The 17,760-nt window shown below is 34.0% G+C and overlaps 2 protein-coding genes across 2 annotated transcripts in view; one reads left to right on the forward strand and one right to left on the reverse strand.

Annotated features, from left to right (window-relative positions):
- Positions 1 to 17,760, reverse strand: part of LOC150096498 (guanylate cyclase 32E-like) — a 644,496-nt gene that overhangs the window by 354,462 nt on the left and 272,274 nt on the right. The window lies entirely within an intron of this gene.
- LOC150096499 (allatostatin-A receptor-like) overlaps positions 16,562 to 17,760 on the forward strand; it is a 93,071-nt gene continuing 91,872 nt past the window's right edge. Inside the window, exon 1 of the mRNA XM_090408326.1 lies at positions 16,562 to 16,678. The gene's annotated coding sequence lies outside the window, so the exon portion shown is untranslated. The remainder of the gene's footprint in view (positions 16,679 to 17,760) is intronic.

The raw sequence follows: 17,760 nt of genomic DNA on the forward strand, positions 1-17,760 counted from the left end.
ATAGAATGCTCTTAACAGCACCTAAACTACAAATCAACTTATAGCCACCCTTTATGGTTTAGGACAACATTCATCCTTCAGTCATCAAAATTAACTATTCCACTATCTCTTTCCTAGTTTGATATAACGTAGTTCTATCTGCGGCTGGAGGTTTGCTTGAATTTTCCCCTTGTGAACAACTATTAACCAACACCGTTCTCAAAAGGACGAGCTGCATTTATCCATGAAGGCTTTTTTCTGTTGATTCTATTCTGTATGATTGGATGATTCAAGCCTACAAATCAGTGAACGGACCGCCTTCACTACGATGCAGCACACGACATGTTGAAACTATTCATCATCATGCGTATCAAGGATTTAGGCCTAGCATGGCCTGTTCCGGCCTTAGAAGTCATAGTTGAAGAGGACGTCCTGGTTTTCGTTTTCCTAATGGCTTGTACTTTAAGGCTTGTTTTGGTAATCTTTCTGTTTTCGTTCTTTGAACGTGTTCCATCCATTTATGTTTATATTTTTTTAATTTTTTCTATTATTGGTTCTTGGTTTAATTCTTTCATAATTTCTTTTGTGATCAAATAGGGTATACTTTGCAGTTTTTCTCTTAAACTTCATTTCTGCTGTTGTTAATCTTTGTTTGTCTTTTTGTTTTATTGTCCAGATTTCGCTTCCATACATTAAGACTGATAGGGCTAATGTATTGTATACTTTTAGTCTGGTTTGTTTTTGGACTAAGTTTGGTTTAAATATAGAGTTAATTACACCTTTATTTTTTAAATATTTTGCAATTTTTACGTTTATATCTTTTTTATTTTCATAGGTGATTATACATCCTAGGTAGTTAAATGAATTCACCTGTTCTACGATCTTGTTATCTAATACTATTTAAGTTCTTGCTGGATCTTGTCCTTTAAAGGCCATAGTTTTTGATTTTTCCGTTGATATTATCATACCATAATCTTTGGATATCTAATTTAATCGAAAATAGCTTTCTATAGGTTATCTTTAGAATTTGTAATTATTATTTGGTCGTCTGCAAAGAGGAGAGTGTTTAAGTTCACTGTAGGAGAAAGTTTAATTCCTTGGTGTAAATTTTTATTCCATTTTGTTATTATTTCATTTAAGTAAATATTAAAAAGAGTTGCTGAGAGGGGACATCCCTGTCGGACCCCTTGGTTTATCTCTCTTGTATATGATAGCTCGTGATTTGATCTTATTTGTATTCGATTATTTTCATATATACTTGTGACAGCTTTTAGGATATTATTTGGTATTTGTCTTTCTTTTACTATGTTAAATAATATGTTTCTTTTAACTTTGTCAAATGCTTTTTCAAAGTCAATAAATGCAATATGTGTTTCTAAATTGTATTTTCTTCTTTTCTCTGTTATTAATTTTAGGCAAAAGGCCGGTCTATACATGATCTTCCTTTACCAAATCCATTCTTTATTTCTAAAATAAAGTTTTCGGAATATTTCATTAGTTTGCTATTTAAGATTCTGCTATATATTTTGTAACAGGAATTGAGTATACTGATACCTCTATAGTTTTTAGGGTCATCTCTATTACCTTTCTTAAAGATAGGAATCACAATTGCTTTTTTCTATTCTAGTGGGGGGATACCAGTTGAATAAATTTTATTTAAAAATAAGTCTTTCTTTGAATCTTGTTCCTGCGTATTTATATATATAGTTCTGAATCTAGTTTATCTTCTCCAGGTGATTTTCCGTTTCTTGTTTCTTCCAGGCTGATTTCTAATTCTTCTTTAGTTATTTTCTTTTCGTTTTCATTGATTCTTTGCCAATTGTCTTTTTTAAAATATTTGTCAGTCCACAATTCCGTGTAGTAATTTAGAAATTCTTCTAATTTCAATTCGGTGTTTAATTTTATGTTTTCTTTAGTATCTGCCTTTAAGTGTTTCAAAATCTTATATACATTGGATCTTATTTTATATAAACCATGTTCTAAATTAGAAACAAATTTATTCCATGATTCTCTATGTCTTTTTCTGACTTTTCTTTTAGCTATGGCTCTTATTCTTCTATATTCTATTTCCTCTTCTAATCTTTTACTGCTTAACCATTTGTGATAGGCTTCTTTTTTTTTTTTTTGATTTTTTCTTTGATTGTATCATCCCAGATCTTCAGTTTTTTTCTTTTATTGAATTTTTTGGTCTTTCCTAAGCTTTCATTTGCTGCTGCATTCAGTATCGTTTTTATATTAAGCCATTCTATTTCTATTTCTTCATTTTATCTAGATACTGGTTAATTCTTTGTTCATATAGCCATTGTACATTTGTGTCATTCAATAGTCTAGTTTTATAAACAAATGTTTCAATTTTTTTTTCTGTTCTTGTTACTTGTAGCCATTTAGGTGGTAATCTTAATTTTATTTTAACAAGGAAGTGGTCGCTGCTTATTTCATATCCTCTGTGAACTTCTAACATTTAGTGAAAATTTTGATGTATTTTCATTTAATATGAAGTAATCTAATATTGATTTCCATCCTCTTGCTGCCCAAGTGTATTTATGTATGTCTTTATGTTTATAGAAGGAATTCATTATTTTAGGTTATTATGAACTACAAAGGCAATCATTTTTTTACCATTTCTGTTCAGAGTGTGTTCTCCATGTATTCCTATATTATTATTAATTTTTGTGTTTCCAATTCTTGCATTTAAGTCTCCTGCTAAAATTACGTAATCATTTTTATTTATTTTATTATATGTTTTGTAGCTGATTATAAAAATCAATATTATCCTGTTCTCTTCCTTCTTCTGGGACATATAAACCAATTATTGTTAAATAGCCTCTATTTTTATTCTAGCTTCTATTATTCTTTCGTTCCATAATTTATAATGTTTTAACTGTTTTGAAAGGGAGTTATGAATCCAAACCATGACTCTTGCTTGTGCTCTTTGGTCTCTGTCAACTCCACTGTATATCACATTAAAATTTTCGGTTCTCATGGTTCCTTTTCATTTCTTTTTTGTTTCAGTGATTTCAGCTATTTTAATATTTTTTTCATTTAATAGTTGGTGAAATTCTATTTCTTTATATGCTATTCCTCTCATTCCAGTTTGCTATAGGTATTATATTTTGTCGTTTCCATTTTTGTTTTACCTTTTTCCATAGATTCAATCCGATTATCTTTTTCTGTCAGCTTACAAGTAGAATTATGTTCTCCATGAAACTATTCTACATCGGTAATTCAGTGTACATATATCTTGTTATAGTAGAAACTAAATCATTATGTATAATAAAATAGTTACGTTTGAGAATGATTTGATGTAAAATACTCATCGTAACAAAAGATTCTGCACAGTGGAAAAGTATTTCATCACCCAAAGGCGAGTTGAAAGTCACTTATTTCACAAATGTTTTTTTTTTTTTTTTTTTTTTTTTTTTTTTTTTTTTTTTTTTGTAACTGAACGAAAAAATACATTGAAGATTCTTAAGGTTAACAAACAACTCTCGAGGAGATCAAGTTGGTAAAAAGCTAAGTAATATCTGTATTTAAGACAGGAGAGAGATGGTTGCAGAAATTATAGAGAAACAAACTTATTAAATATGTTATAAAATATATAGTAAAATTCTGAATAAACAGACTAATTCACACAATCTACTATCAGAATAACAAAGTGGTTTTAGAACAAAGAGAATTTACTTGTCTTTTACAAAATATACAAATAAGAGAATTTCATAATAAATTTAGTTTAATCCTTTATCCAAGTGTAAGCAAACAAAGTTTGCGCCTGAAAATATCTCCAGGACTGAGGTAAGGCAGTCAGTCCTGAAGATATTTTCAGGCGCAAACTTGGTTTGCTTATACACTTGGATGAAGGATTAAACTAAATTTATTATAGTCTAACCAAGTGAAAAATAACCTTCCAAGAGAATTTCACTTGGAGATACATTTAACTTTAACAAATTATTAGAAATTTTATGATATATGAAGGAAAAACTATAGTATGATGAAAGCTTCATTTATACATTTAGTCTAAATAAAGTTTATACAAAGATATAAGAAAGATACACAAAAGATACGAAGATATAAGAAGAAAGTCATAGTCAGGTGCTGGAATGTAGATTTTCTCTTAATCTATGTATCGACGATATTTTATAAATATATTGAAAACAGTAGAGTATTTCGGACGTTATTTCAATGTTTATCGTGCAGATAATCAATTTCAATATAATCACCACTGATGATTTCAATGCTGATTTGCAGATGATCAGTTACAATAAAATCATAATCTTGGTACATAAAGGCTAAGATCATATTGGATCAAAAATAGTCATGGTAAAATATATGATAACAGAACTAATGTCAATGTAATAACTGGATTGATTATAGCGATTGATTACAGATCTAAAATACAAACATATGGATGAAAAAAATAAACTGCGGAAAATCGGCAGCACATTAAAAAACACGAGGCATAATTAGCGCTCGCTTCCACTCTATTACATGGTACAGAAATATGAAGAAAAAGAAGAATCCAAGTAAAAGACACGAGAAATGGCATTAAGAACAAAAACGTTTCACAATGATAAGTGCAGTACTGTAAAAATGAAAGGCATAGAAGAGTTAGATATGTATAGTTTATATTAAAAGATCAAGGAAAGTACAGAGAAATGGAAAGACATCGACTACTAAATAGAAAGTGGATAAACACAGAGCAAAAGAGAGACCACTGCAAATGCAAAGATCAGTTAAGAGCCCGAACAGACAAATGCATTAAAATGGTGGTTGGGGGGGGGGGTGTTTTAGCTCACTTGTGTGCAACAAAACACTGGCTGAAGTACAGGCTGTAATGTTTCCTTCGGTTTGCTTATCATCCTGTCATAAACTAAACAAAGTAATTCGGTGGTAAAATCACCTCCACTGCTTTTAAATTTTTTCTGTATTCGAGTCCAACTTATTCCACAAATACGGGGATCGTTTTATAAATCAGTAGGAGTTAAAAGAATGACTCAGGGGGCCAGAAATGGGAAACATACAAGTCATCTGTGAAATTTAAATATTTTCATCCGATAAAAGCAGCAAAAGACTGAAAAAAATACAACCAAACAGTATAATTATATTTTATTGTGGACTTAATTTCTTAGCTGATTAGAAACCAAAGGTTTTTAACGAAATGTCAAGAATCGGTATTGTATATTTAATACCCTCGTGTTAACCAATACGGACATTTTCTCATTAATTATTAATGGTCAGTTTTCACTGTAACTGGCAAATAACACCACCGCATTCTTATGAAACGTTAATTGTTGATACGACATGCATCCATTAATCCAACTCCGAATTAAGTAAAATCTTCCTCTGTTCAGTGAAAGAATCACTTTTTTCCCTTTTTTTCAGTATTGCTATTGGCTCTTAATGAAACAATTTTCGTGGAGGATCCTAGAATACTGATATTTCCAGAACCTGTTTTGTGTAGCATGTTGTTTTCTTTACTACGCATTTTGCAATTTAAGACTTAATGATACTGTAATGTACTTTTATATGTGACGTACGCATTGCTTTAAGTTTGTTACTTTTTCTTAGCAGCAGGTGTACACTTAGACCCTTACTAGTGGTCATAATAAGGGAATTTGGAAGTCGAAGGCTGCTGGGCAATCCACTATGTTCTTTGGTCTGCCTCTCTGCAACTGAGTGATCATTCATTGTCTCTGGTCGTTCAGGTAATTATTGTTGGACTGCGTTCCTTCTCTCTTCAGATTTCTGTAACAGTGCAAGTGTGTCTCAGGGCTGGTTAAATCGCCTATCCTATTTCTCCAATATATAAATGACTTTCTCTCTTTCTGATCCCAAATATTATGCGTGGGTTTTAGAGATAGAAAAGGCTATTTTTTTTCTCATTTGATATATATCTTCCAGTCCTGAATACACAAACATCTAAAGCTTCCTAATATTCTAGACTAGAACTAGTGCCTTAGACTAATCTCCTTACCATTCTTTCTTCAAAACGCAGTTTCTTTCACTGCCTTTTTCTCGCCAACGACTTCAATTCTTTTCCCGTTACTTTTAATACTCACACTTAATTGTCAATAGAAAATGTCATTAGACTGATCTTGAGCATACAGAGAAACTGATGGCAAAAGTTGCATTCTCCTAAGTGATCACTTTCAAAACTTTTATGATTTCAAAGGCAAACACTGTTTATCTACTTGGTACAAACTAATCATCAATGTTCATTACCTTCCTGCATAATTTCTTCTTATCATGAAGAATCGTCTTTTCCATCTTCGTTATTCTATCTATTTTGAAAGTGGTCTTCCACTCTCTTTTTTTATATCTTTTCTTTTTTTTTTCTCTTTTTTTATTTTTTTATATATATAAATATAGATCCAAGGAGAGAAACCGGTTTTTGGTATCCGATATCTTACCATCCTACATAAATGCTCCTTCCATTTCTCTCTGTGCTCCTTGATCTTTTCATTTAAACTGTAAATATCCAGTTCTCTTCTCACGCCTTCATTTTTTATAAGATCCAATTTTATGCATCCTTTAACTGTTCTTAAAAATCATATTTATACTGCCTGTAATCCAACTTGATGTTTCTTTTTAAAGTCCATATTTTTGAACTAGATATCAGAATAGGAGTGACTATTACTTTATAAAATTTATGCTGGGTTTCTAGTCTTTTTTTTTTTAATTATTCAGTGTCCTTTTAATAGTTCCAAAAATTTTCTAAATTGTATTTCTTTTTTCATGTATATCCCTGTCTTTTAGATATGTTATTATGCACACCTGCTTTAGTGTTTTCTCCTTTTATGATTATTTTTGGTCTAATAGGATTTTTATTTTCCTTCTTGAAATTCTCGGATTGTATTTCGACTTATCCTATTGAATTCATAATCGGATATTTGTAGGTTAGCTTGTAATATTCTCCGAACAATCTGCACACGGCATTATATTGATAACGGTGTGGTTAATCGGATGGCTTGTTTGACTGTTGTTTTCATATTTTAATAACTTGATCGATATATATATATATATTGAATAGAGTGGCCGACAAACTACACCTTGTCTTACACCTTGATTAATTTCAATCTCTTCTGTTAATTTATTACCTAACCGTAACTTGATTTTCGTGCTCGCATATAAACTTTTTATAGCATTACTAAATGTAATGGATATCCTTGTTTTCATTACATCGCACACATGTATTTCATCAAAACATTTCTATTAAAGCCTAAATGCATCTAAATCCAAATTAAATTCTCGTCTTTTGTCGATAATTAACATTATCTATATGATCTTCCCTGCGAGTTTATTGTTGCGGTATTCACAAGTCTTTTATTCAAAAGTAACTGTGTCAATTATTTTTAAATTATTGAAAATGCAAGTCTTAATCGCATTTGACTATTATTCTTATTTCAATTTTCTCCATATTTACTTACCATTTGGGACTGAATTATTTCTAATTCGAGAAGTGGGGCCTTCACTACTATTAATATAAAGTCATTTTATTGCGTTTAATTAACTGTTTTTTTTTTTTCGCTGATAAATCAGTTCACATTCATCGTCCTACCTTCTTCAGGGACTCATAAAAATGGAAAGGAACACTCCTTACAGAACAGTTATAATTTTATCACTTACAAAATTAATTTTCTATTTTATGTTTCTGTTTATTATCAATTAAAACGGTGGCCAGTACACTAATTCCAAAAATCTTTTCCTAATTAAATTTTTTTCTTTTTAAATTTATGTTGTACCTTCTATTTCTATAGTACTTATGAATTAGCGATCATTGCAGAAGCTCAGTCATAGGTCGTATGCGATGCGTAGTGTGTATTCTCAAGTCGTCTAATCAACTCGCCCCCCCCCTCTCAAAAAAAAATTAAACCCTGAGTGCGCTACTATTACTGCGGTATCCCTCCGAGATGAGCAAACTTCTGGAATGTAAGAGCAACACGTAGATAAATCTCGTGTGAACTTTTAGCTGGAAAAGTATCGGCAGAAGAATGTGAGAAGCATTTTCAGTTGAACCTTCACAAAAGAAAATGGCCGCCAATAAACACGCACAATTGGCTAGACACTTCGAGTCATTGAGTGCCTCTATTATTGTTTAAACAATGAGATCCACGAACGAATTTAATATTTGTTTTCTTGTTCATGCGTTTTAGTCGCAACTTATAAAGAAAAGCAGATTTCTTCCAAACCATCGGGTTCACTCCCGAATTCACCAATGAAATATTTGAGAAACTGTGTTATCAATTCCTTATAACAAAGAAAGAAAAACCTTCTGAACATAAGAAACGTTCTTGCGAAAAGCGTTCCCTAGCGTATACTTCACATCCCCACACGCTAAAATGTTACCCAATTCACGGTCTCTTTCCTGAACAAAGTAAGTGAACACATTTGATATTAAAATAAACGACACATTTCTCATAATATAAAGTCTTGCAAATGTAAATAATTGCTATAAAAAATTGGTTTTCTATTGTTGTAGTGTAGCTTCTATCTTTATTCTTTCTCCAACCCAATGGTAAATATTTAACTGGATTTTCAGTAAGCATTATGCAATGCATTTAATGTTTGTGTTAAGAACCTGAACGAGATGCAGCAAATCTATTTGGAATTATTTTTTCTTGTCTAACCAACGAAGTGTATTTTCGTAGCTCTTAATGATAACGTTAAGGAATAATGCCTCACTTAACTGACCTCCTTTAACTTCGGCATCATAATCCTCGTAATATTATCGGGTCCTTTTAAGCATGGCTGGAGACTGATGAAATCCCCGTTAAGATCTTTAAGCGGGTGTTCGTTTCTTACACTTAATCCTCATGGCATCTTATCTTACTAGGATTATTTACCGAACACTTAGCTAAGTAAGTCTGTTTTTATCCTCCGATATCTTCGGAACTTCATGTTTACGTAGTTGGTTTCTTTTCTCGTAGCGTACATTCTGGAGAATTAACTGATAAGTTGCTAATTTTGTTAAGCTGTCAGGTTTTGCTCAATTCAACATCGACGATAAAATTCCTAGCTAAAGAAAATAATAATTTGCATGCCTGTAAACAAATGATAAGACATTCTCTGTGGAAGTCATCCCCCCCCCCTACAATACTGACTGACAAATCTTTTTCTACTAAACATATCGCCGACTTGTGTACGGCTTCCGTTTAACCTAACAAGAAGGTTTCATTCGTCCTCCGAGAGCTTTCGGTATTCTGAACTAGTTTCCATTGATATCGACATTTAGGGGCAGCACTTCTCGATATTTTACTAAAAGTGAACATTCCTCACCACACACACACACACATTACTTTAGAAAAATGAAAACGAAATTACTTTCATTTTTGTAAAAATATCGGTTCAATAACACCCCCCCCCCACAAGAAAATAAAAGAAATCACTCTTGATAACTATAAGTGTTTTTAGTTTTCCCCAAAGATAATCCCATTCAAACACACTTAGGGAACAAACATGATTTGCATGAAATCACGTTCAAAACGACTATGACCATAATATCAGTCTGTTACATATATTAATTGATATATTGATTAATTGTAATATATTAATTGATTAGTATATTACACATGTTAATCTATACTGGAGATTTTCCTCACTCTTGAAAACAAATTTTCTGTAATGAGGAAAACCTCCAATAATACGAGACCGGCTAACACGCCTTTCTCTGAGCAACCTTGATAAAAGTTCCTCTCTGAATGCAATACGTCGAGTCAGTACAGTAACGAGGGTATGAAGCGCCTGTTGCAAGTGTCTAACTTGCGTCTCCGCTCCCAAAAAAAAGTGACAAAAATTTTGAAAAATGTAAATGTAACAAGTTAAATTTTACTAAATGCAATATGTTAAATACTTACTATTAACTCCATCAAAATGAGTTGCACTTTGTTGCAGAATTTGTGTGTCTAAAGCGGCGCATTGCCGAAATTTAAAAATACAATATAAAATAGCGGACTTTTATATCTACTTCTTTATTTTTTTTTAACTTTTTGCGCCCCAAACCTAGTTGCGCCCGTGGCGGGCGCCTCTTTCGCCACGCCCTCGTTACGGCACTGCGTCGAGTCAGTGAAGGCTTACTACAGTAGGTTGGGTGATTATCTCATATCAGATCGTGAAAATCATCTAAAATCTTTAATTACTGCAAAGAGTATTTGTTCGCGTTCGTTGTGGCTTCGAAATATAAGTGCTATTTAGTTTGCTTTTCCTATTTCTAGTCTTCTTTTGCATTTATTTCTGTTATTTAATTCTGACTTGATTGGGTCAAGTGTTTATCGACTACTGGCAACGTAGGGCAGAATACCATAAATGAGACTCCTTGTTAGTGCATTGAGAAGAATGACACATTCTCAGATAGAAAAAGATCCAGATTCAAATACTTTCCTTTTAACAATGGCAACTTCTTGTAATTCTTAAATTTCTAATTGCAATTGTTTCTGAAATGTCTACTTGCATCTTGTTTCGTAATGGACATTTTTTTTTTTCGTGTGTCATTCATAATATTCGCCTTTGGCATATTGTTTACCAACTTGTATTTTATATCTACAAGTGAAACTAGCACGGACTGCTAATGAACGAATATTATTTAAAGCAAGCAATTTCTTTAAATTATTCAATATTTCATCTGTTTCTTACGCGTAATTGTCGCCTTGAGAATTCGGCAATAATGAGAGAGTTGCTTTTCCTAGTGGTTCCTGCAATAAAAAGCTGCACATAATTATTGGGGTACAAATTATTTACTTTCCTGATTCAAAAATAACGAAGCGGAACTGTGCTACGACGAGAGAAAACTTATTTCGCAGGAACTGAATGCCAAATAAAAGAATTTTCATCTGTGAATGAATGTGTCATTTGGTTTGAAGGCTGATAAAGAAGAAAGATATATATATGAAGAAAAACATCTTATTTTAAAGGCCTTATGCAACATAAGATACACACAATGAGATAGGAGTAGTTTAAAAAATGCAACCCACTTGTAGAGAAGAAATTACCCAGAGGAGTCTCCCGAAAAATTGAATGCATTAATCGAGACAGGCATTGGAATAAGACAAGCAAAAAGGAAATCTGGAGGGAACAATAAGGATGGAATGGAATGGCTTATGTAGGTTGATAATCTGCTGGCTTCATGCAAGGAAACCTGAAATGATATGGTGACCAAAATGTCACCAGACAACAAACATTTACGCGATACATCGGAAAGTAAAAAAATGAAGGAATACTGCTTCATATTTGGAGGAACTGATTATGCGAAATATCTCATTACATGTTTTATTCAAATACACTTTCTCATCATACGAATGTCTGTTTTAAAATTCATGGAAAAAATTTTACCCCAAATGTTTTCAATCAAGTACTTGTTTGTACGTAAAATTTTTTAGTTCGTTCATCTGCGAATAGTTCATACTGCCGTGAACTGAATACGAACCCAATGTTTAAAAGAGATCTATAAGCGAACATAAAATATGTGTCAACGATTAGTTCTACGGAGATTTCAACTGTAAACGCTGATTCTCTCCACAAAAAAAGAGCAAAACGAAACCATCCGATCGATGTATTATATTGCTGTTAATAGGAACAGTTTCTATTGATTGCCTCTGGTACAGTTACATCTACTGATACCTAAACAATATGGATCTCTAAGTTTGGTATATTCTTCCAATGACCACTGTCAAAACTTAATTCAGCAATTCATTATATGACTGCTTATTTGACAAAATATATGGCCCTATTAATCTGTCTGAAGAATGACCACTGATGTCTTGAGTGAACAACTGCATGTGGATTTTAATTGGGCACGTGACTGTTGTAATTATTGAGAATACTGTCGAGTGAACATTGTCTCTTCTGTAAAAAAGCACACAAAAAAGAAATCGTTGGTTCTCTCGTATAAAAACCACTTACCAAACATCAATCGACAATAATGGTTGTCTTATAAAAATACTTTAATCTGTTGTAAATGGTAACGGTAGTATATAAAAGCCGATCTTGAACTTTCCATACAAATTCTTGGCAGACACTACCGCTTGGAGTCCTCCGTTGTATTTGGTGTGTGAATTCCGCGCCACTGGACGCAATATATTTTTCTGTTTCAGGTACACTCACGGTTCTTTGTTAAGTAAACCAATTCAGTGTACGTCAACTCACTCTTCATTACAAACACGGACGTGATGACTTAGAAATACTGAAAGAAATAGGAACTGGCATTTACTCAGAGCGAACGTAATAGGCTGAATGCAAATCCAGACACGTTTTGCATTGCTTCATCTAGTTGCGAATCTGCTTTGCATATTGTCGGCGTTCGTGCTACAAATACAAAGGACTAATTCTTGAAAGTCATGCCAGGTTTCCGTATACATGTTTATTGAGAATTTTACTTTGTTTTAAGGTGGATAATGCAAAGGTGATAATAGGAATGCGAAATTAAGCTGTATGCGTGTTTTTATGTATCAGTTATATCACTGTGGAGTAATTTGGGAAGGTGCCATTGACATTTTTCAAGCAGTGGCCATCCACGCTAGCAGCCATTCCACTAATAGATAATATCCCCTCCGAACAATATATTAGACAGTGACAAAGAGACTGCTCTTACTTATTCCTGGAAACTTGTATTATCGTGGGTGACTTACTAATTATGTTATTAATTAGTAAGTCATTAATTGTCAGATTCTTCCCGGAATCTGATAAAACGTTTAATATCTGCAAAATATTAAAGATCTCTCTTTGTCAGACGTTATGGGATGATGGAGCGCAGTGGCGGGTCGTACATAAGCACTGCGACACTGCAGCACCCCCAAGGAAAAAATGAAAAAATTGTGTTCGTGTTTATAAATAATAGCAATGCTTACAGCATTATATAAATGCAATACAACATGTTAAAGGTTACAGCGTATGTTTCGACAGTGATTGAATAGTTAATAATTGGAATTGTTCGATTAACGCTTTAGATTATGGAACAAATGAACTGCGATCTAACGCAGTGTCAGAATTATCACGTTTTCAACCAATAGCAGCCAGACTCGCCGATATCCGTTTGCGCTTCTCATTGCACATAACTAGTGAATCTGACACTGCTCTTTGGGCAGTGTATCGTATGCTTCCGCGCTTTATTTCTGTGAACTATTTTTTGAAATCTTATTTTATTTTGTTAAAATAACATATAATTATTTATTTATTATAGATACAAGGCTGAATTACGACGAGTGTCACTGTTGAAAATATGAAAAGAATTGTTTTTTCAATTATCCTTACACGAAACAAATGCACTGCGATCTAATGCAGTGTGAGGATGATCGCGCCAATTGCAGGTAGACTCGCCGATATTCGTTTACACTCGACACTCCTCTTTGGGCAGTGTATCGTATGCTTACGCTCGTTATTTTTGTGAGATACGAAACTTTTATTATTGGTGTTTGTTCGTGGTGGGGATGAAATATTTTTAATAAAGCAATTTTTTAACATGTAAATTTATTTATTAATAAATTGGTTACTGATTAGGAATTTTTTTTTAATTTTAATTTTATTTTGTATATGCAGCACCCCCACTTGAAATTTTCACCGGTCGCCACTGATGGAGTGTCATCTATCTTGACAAACATAGTTGTGTATGTGAAGCAGGAAGCTAAGTTTTAGTACCCTTGTCAAAGTCGTAGCTAAGCACCAATCTGGCTTTATTCTATCTATCACTGATTTATTGGTTTGCTTTGCAGTCCATGGTATTCTTAGTAAGCGTCTCCAAACCCATAATTCAAATGCATCTATCTTCCTTCTTTCACTCTTTCTCAGGGTCCAACTTTCACACCCATGCAGTACCATTGCTTTCACGATTCTGTTGCGAGGCTAATATTTTATCTTTAATAAAGATCTTGCTTAAATTTGTCATTGCTTTCTTTCCGAGTAATAATATTCTAACTTCTTCGGTATAATACCCATCTTTATCAATTCGGGATCCTAGGAGCACAAAATTGTTAACTGCTTCTATTTTCTCCCCATCTACTTCAAAATCATTAAGGTTTTGTCATCAAAAAGACAAAAGTTCTGTTGCCATAACTTTTGTCTTTTTGAGGTTAAGTTTAAGACCATATTTAGCACTTTCTTCTTTAAAGTTCCTCCAAATCTTCTTTGCATTCTGCTAGCAAGGTGGTCCATCTGCATACCTCAAATTATTAATATTTTCCCCCCAATTTTAATTCCAACGGAAGACTCCTCCAGCCATGTCATTCTTAAAATGTATTCGCTGTACAAGTTAAATAGGCTTAAGCTGGTCCTGACCGAGGAGCTGATCATGTTGGTTCGGAAAATTAGCCACTAAGTATCGCTTTGCTTCTTGGGCTGCATATATGCTTACCCAACATCATAAGGTCTATCTCACATTTCAACAATGTCACATCACTCAATATTTTTAAATAATAATCCATCTACGTAATGAGAATAACACCCAAGAAATGTTACAAATCTGCATAACATGAGTACAGTTAAGAGTAATTGGGGTTGATAATCCAGAAACTGCACTAAAGATACAGCACGGAACTTTTTTTTCAAACGGCTTCATGCCTACAATAAGCGGGCAATGAAGCTCATCCGCCACTTGAAACATTCACAGCAGCGGAATTCGAAGCCACAACTTCCTGTGGTGAAGAAGAGCGGAAAGAGTGTCCGATGGCCACTCGAGATGGAAATGAATTTCTGGCTAGGCTGGTCCTGATCGTGTTGGTTCGGAAAAATGTATAGCTTTGCATCTTGGGCTGCTAAATTTCCTTGTACGTGGATTCTTGATATGAACTACTCCATTTCAATGCCACAAGACGAGCTCATGAGGATTGCCTTAGGAATGAGATAAGCATGAACATAAAACCGCAACTATTGATATTAAACCACATCGTTATATATCGCGGAGAATGCATATAATTAAAAATTAATACAAATTATGAGATGCTATGCATATTCAAAGTACTCAAGGAAACATTGACAAACAGTCACATTTCCTTATCACGAATTTTAGAGAACGTCAAAAATCTGATATTAAACAAAGGTATTAAACAGATTTCTGTCCTGTGGAAGCATATTAATGAGCCAGACCAGTTGGCCGAGTGGATTCCCACTCTCCAACCAACAAGGTGAGGTTCAAATGCTAGTGGATGAATGTATGGAACGTGTTTAGACTGTAACTATTCGCTAGACTATACATTTAGAATTTTTTGTGAAGAGGATTTTCATAAAAAAATCTGAAAAATGAATTGATGGGAAGCCGAAATGGTGACATCTTGACGAATTGTCATTCTCGGGTGTGATGAAATTGCCTAAAAAATGAATTTTTTAGGCAATTTCTTAGATAAAATGCTTTGACATTTCTAGATGGGGATCTGCTGATGCCTATATAAACCTACGTTCATCACTAAAGAAAACAAACGAACCACTCAAGCCTCGTTCAGAGGGTTAGTAGAGGTGACAGGAGGGGAGCGAGCTTCACATTATTACTGAACTGAAATTAAGTACTCCTCTTACACGGGCAAATCATCGTGAAATGTAAACAAGGCTTTAAAAATAAGGGGTAGCTTCTGGCAGTCAGAAGAATTCCATTTAAAAATATAGCACACAAACATAGTCGATCACAGGAGCAGATGAATTATGAGCTTATCCCACAGAGAATGGAAAACTAACTGATCCTATAAGTTATAAGTGTACCGTGTCCTGGATGCGGTTGGACAATTATGCAGACCCGAATGAGTTCCAATGAGATGTAATTGCTAGTGCGTGGAGGTGAGAAATACCTTCGCGACAAAGACCACATTAGCTATTAACGTCACCAAGGAAAAGTAGCAAAGATCATTATAGAGTAAACTACGGTGAGTGAAAGAGCCTTCGTGACCTCTGCTAGAAAAGCATCAAATGAAAAATCCTCTTTTTTAGATAAGATTAAAGCTTGGTGACTGTCTTACATTTCCTCAAAAGGAAATCCAGAAATAAAACAAACTAGCATCGTGCACTTGCTTCGCATTGAGGCAGGCACACGATGCTGGTTTGTCTTATTTCTGGCAAAACACAGAGTAAAAAGAAAGAGTACTTTCATCCTTCCTTTAAAGTCACTCGTGTGTGACCTTTTAATTGCCTGAACAACCGCCTTGAAGACAAACAACCTTTAAGTTATAACCCAAAGTTTAAGGTTACAGTTTGGATGCAACTAACTTTTTTTAAAGCAGTGTACGTAATTGAGCTCTTCGTGACGCAATTAAAAGCCCGAAACCTTACTTAAATCTAGTGATTCTACAGATATATTCTTGTTTTGAAGATTCCCACGACAGAATGAGAAAAATGCGTCATATTTGCAGGAGGTATTTAACACTGACAACCAATCAAAGATGTCGCCGTGCGTCTCGTCATCCCTTCTTTTGTGCACATTTGAGGAATAGAGCTTATCTTCCACGTGAATCTCGCTATGAAGCCGGAAGAGTGAACATTCTACCCCATCTTGTTTGTCATTGGCTCTCAAGACCGCTCGCAACTAACAGAAGCCTGGGTGATGTTTTCCCACGTGACGACTTAACTTGTAACTGGGTCGGGTGGACTCTCAGAATCTGAGACGTCGGCAGCCGGAACGCGTTGTGGTAGCGAAGCAGTGTGTCAGTCGCTGCCTTCCCGATAGAGGTGCTTTGCCCGGACTTTGAACATCTCGTGGCATCTTGCCAAAGTTAAAAATAAAAACAAAAAAAAGGTAAGCAATTAGTTTTGTCTTTTAAGTTTGTTTAGTATTTATAGATGTGCTCACCACGCACGCATTCATTTACCTACACTAAGAACAGGTGAAATGCTGCACGGATTCTCGTATGTATTATATACGCATGTGAGGAGTCACATAAGAGGCATCTGTCATCTCGTAGATGGGACAGCTATAGTGTTACACAGAAGCAGTCACATAAGAGGCATTTATTACCAACGTCATATAAAGTTATGTATATCTTTACTGTCAGATAAAGTGGAAGAACTTTTGCATCAGCACAATACCTGAAATATGGTAATCATTTCACATGAAACACAGACTCTTCTACTTCTATTCGTAGGCTATATCACTTAACAGATTTGGAAGAGCGCCACGCAGCATATCAATTTTCGTCCAAGATATGAATAATAATGATGGCATGTCGTGCTGAAACAGCCTCATATACCGAGACAAACATTTACCCTTTACGGACTGGAATCCGACTTTTAGCTACAAATCTCTATTCCATTCGCCATTTATATCAGCAAGTTTGTTTTCCAAAATTATTCTGTAAGTAATGAGACACTAAGAAGAAGCATTACTAAAGACGGTACATTTTTTTCATCGCGTTGGTTACGCTTTTCGTTCTAAGAAAGTTGCAACCCCATGCATGATGTCTCTTTTTGTAAATCTAACATCGGCTAATAAAGGAAATTAATGGATGCTCATGATTGTCAGTCGCAGGTATTATTAGAACATGTAGTTATCTTTTCCTTTTTAACATTTAAGTGATACTGCCACTTCTACTTGGTTTATCCATTGAAATTAAGTAAGAAATCTGCTCGGTGATTCAAAATTGCGTACCAGCATTATAATCACTTAAATATTCTACAAAGAATGATACCGTTTTTCTAATCGGTTTGGACTAGTGACACTCCTTTGTCCACGCTAACAATAAGTTTGTTTTCTCTAATTAACCTTACAGGTTATTGGCTAACTTCGCTTTGTTCAGTTTGCAACATTTATTAAGCCTGCGACAGCTTTTGATGCACTCATAAACGAGATTTATGGCTTCACCAGAGAACTTCTGTTTATGG

This window comes from Typopeltis vanoorti, chromosome 18, assembly GCF_054136105.1.
Source record: "Typopeltis vanoorti isolate ZY-2024b chromosome 18, IOZ_Tvanoo_1.0, whole genome shotgun sequence".
In the NCBI taxonomy this organism is placed as follows: domain Eukaryota; kingdom Metazoa; phylum Arthropoda; class Arachnida; order Uropygi; family Thelyphonidae; genus Typopeltis; species Typopeltis vanoorti.